Source organism: Capsicum annuum, unplaced genomic scaffold (assembly GCF_002878395.1).
Source record: "Capsicum annuum cultivar UCD-10X-F1 unplaced genomic scaffold, UCD10Xv1.1 ctg3198, whole genome shotgun sequence".
Lineage (NCBI taxonomy): Eukaryota > Viridiplantae > Streptophyta > Magnoliopsida > Solanales > Solanaceae > Capsicum > Capsicum annuum.
Genome location: NW_025838654.1, coordinates 806,579 through 809,850, shown reverse-complemented (window position 1 = coordinate 809,850; position 3,272 = coordinate 806,579). Strand labels below are relative to the sequence as shown.

At 35.0% G+C, this 3,272-nt stretch overlaps 1 long non-coding RNA gene across 7 annotated transcripts; it reads left to right on the top strand.

Moving 5' to 3' along the window:
- LOC107851979 lies at window positions 1-2,563 on the top strand. Of its 7 annotated transcripts, none has more exons than XR_007049566.1 (7): window positions 7-254; window positions 509-899; window positions 972-1,058; window positions 1,213-1,439; window positions 1,651-1,773; window positions 1,897-1,956; window positions 2,368-2,563. It is a non-coding gene; the product is annotated as an uncharacterized LOC107851979 (long non-coding RNA). The 7 variants fall into 7 exon arrangements; XR_001669241.2 differs by having other exon boundaries at window positions 1,643-1,773; XR_007049567.1 differs by lacking the exon at window positions 972-1,058 and having other exon boundaries at window positions 1-254; window positions 1,643-1,773.
- The last annotated feature ends 709 nt before the right edge of the window (window positions 2,564-3,272 follow it).

Here is a 3,272-nt window from a genome sequence, read left to right as displayed (position 1 = left end):
GTGATTTTATCTGCTTGTTGGATTGTTTAGTTCTTTCAGAATTGGCGAATTCCAATCTCTCAACTTCCTTGGCTAGTCTAGAAATCAACTTAAGGTCTATTCAAACTTCTCTTTCTGTTATGCCAACTTGGAGGCTTGAATTTGTCATATAATTGCGTCTCTAGCAGAATCCACCCGCAGGAGGATGAGATCATCGCGCATTGCTCATTGTTCATGCTGTTATTACATGCAAGTTGTTGTTAATCCTTGTTAGGGTGTGTAATTGATTTAGATGCATTTTTGGTTCTTCTGCTTACTCAACTATTTTCTCTTTCTTTACCTAACCTATTTAATCTGCTAATTAGAATGTTGCTGCATCTCTCTGTGTTACCATGACTGCTCACCTGCTCTTCACTGCTCAGTTATTTCCATGGCAAATTATAGGATGGATCTGTATGTTAAGCGTCTACTGACAGAGATATAAGTGTTAACACAGAGCTTTTTATTTGGTTGTATATTCCTTATGCAGCTATGCTTCAAAATTGCTTTCACCATAAAAGTCGTGACTTTCCACCTTGAAATTCAAAATTGATGGCTGTAGATTCCAATTGAAAATTCAAAATTCAAACTTGCGAATGATCCTCATAAGTTTGTGGAAAAGGGAAATGCTGATACAATTGCTATTGAAAAAGTAGCATCTGGGAATGCTTCGTTTCTGCATTTGCAGCGGTCAGATGATTGTTATGACAGCAAAATACGAGAGATTGCTGTTATTGTGGAAGATGTAACTGATAGTGTACCTCCTGATACACCCTTATCTTCTCCAGTATCCACATGTGCAAGATGAACCTAGTGATGGTCTTCCATCTGCTGAAGAAGAAACCGACGTCGAGAATGTTATTGAAGAATCTGATTATGAGGTAATAAAATCTTTCTTGATTCATTGGCATCTTAGTTTTTGAAATAAACTTGACCAGTGCATGAATCTGTAGAATGTCAAAAACGGTACTAATGGAAAGGAAGAATCTGTCTCTGATTCTGCAATTATCGAAAAGGAGGAAGGGATTTATGGCTTGCAGGTTCAAAGCTAATTCCATTAAAAGATTAAATCTAATATTTGTTTATGATATATAGTGAAGGCTACTTTTCTTATCCCTTTTTGCTAAATTAACATGCTTCCTGAGGCACAAACTGCATTTGATCTTTCAAGTTCAGTACTTTACCTACTCGCAGATCATTAAAAACAGTGATCTTGAAGAGCTACAAGAATTGGGATCTGGAACATATGGAACAGTATATTATGGAAAGTGGAGGGGAACAGATATTGCTATCAAGAGAATAAAACAAAGTTGTTTTGCTGGGAGTTCATCTGAGCAAGAACGACTGGTTGGCGTTACACAGATTCATAATGTGAAAACTTGCTAGTCAACTTGGGAGATCCACAACGTCCCGTGTGCAAGGTAAAGGTTCAAATGTGTGTCTGCTTTGATTATAAAATACCAAACTCCTCTCAAGTATCACTTTGTCTGGTATATAGCCAGTAGCCAGCAAACTTAATTTTAAGTTCTGGAAGATGTAAGCTGGTTCATGTCTATTGCAACGTATTAGTTTCAAGATCATTTGGTTAGCAGTGTTCCTTCTAAACCTGTATCCGTAAACTTAGTTTTTCAGGTTGGTGATTTTGGATTATCACGGATTAAGAGAAATACCCTTGTTTCCGGTGGTGTTAGAGGAACACTTCCATGGATGGCACCAGAGCTATTGAATGGAAACAGTAGTCGGGTGTCGGAAAAGGTAAGATCTCTATTTTAATATGCTTAACTTCAAACTCTGCCATGAAGAACGTTTATATCCCAGCTACGAAGTAATTTCATTAATCCGTTTGGCAAGTTGATGTGTTTTCGTTTGGCATCACAGTGTGGGAGATCTTGACAGGAGAGAAGCCTTATGCAAACCTGCATTGCGGTGCTATTATTGGTAAGATTCTAGATGCTACTCAAGCTATTTAATGCCTTTGGATGATAAAGCACGCTTTTACACGGTCAATAACTACAAAGTTGCATTCTTATTGTTCGATATTTGACAATTTGGTTCACCCTTTCATAAGCTGATGATCGTAAAAAATTTTTTTTTGCTGTCGCGGTTTGGTATCATTGCTTTAATGCGTGAAAGTGTATACAGGACGGTGTTCAATGGTAAAAAATACCTTTGAAGCACTCATTTCTCCTTTCTGTATGCATCTTTCACCTCCTTTCCTCTTCGTCATTCTCTTTTTCTCTGTTCACTTCCTTGAAGGAAATGATGTTTTTTTTAGTTGTACGCAGATATAAATGTAACAAAGACTGAAAGTTTATCTGATTGATTTTTATACTTTGCATTTTTATGTAGCCAAGTGATGCGGCTAGTGGACTCATTTCGCTTATGGATGCAAGGAGACCACGTGATGATAGTGATCCTAATGATAGTCGTTGATTTCATTGCAAATTGTCTTGGATATTCAATTATGATGATGTAATTGTGTGGTTGGAGTGAATCTTAGAATATTGAAGGTTTTGTGTTTAAATTTGATTTTGGAGTTTGTTTAAATTTGATGTTGGAGTTTGAAGATACTAGTAAGTGTTGAAAATTTGGAGTTTGAAGATGTTAATGTTGAAAATTTAATTTTGAAGTTTAATGTTCAATGTATATTTGATATGCTTGTCAATACAATGTTTAATTACTCTGTTGTATTAATGATATGTGAATTGAACAAATATAGGATTGTAGGTTATATCTAAAGGAATAATTAAATTTGAGCTAAAATTAGAATTTATAATTAGTTATTGAAAATTGATGAGTTCTACTAAATTAAAAAAAAAAATTAAAAAAATTGCGGAGGTTTTAATCCTAGCAATTTTAAATAAAAATTTATTACAAAAATAATTAAATTTAGAATAACGCGGGTCAATAACTGGGGGTCGCAACCGCCGCAAAATAATTATGGGGGTCGAAAAAAATCGCCGCAAATTATTTGTGACTGCTCGTATTGTGGGGGTTTTGGGAACCGCCGAAATTACATTTTGCGGGGGTTTAAAACCCCGGCAAACCGTAAAATTAACCCCCGCAATTTGAACTGTTTTTTGTAGTGATAATAAAGTGAGGTACATGCGCGATACGCGTATACCTAAACTAATAATATATTAAAAATGTAAAGGGCCTTAGAAATATTATTTAAACTTTTTGCCCTTTATAAAAGTCTCTACTTTAGACAAAATCATCTTTTATTATTTTTCTTTAATTATTATTTTATTAAA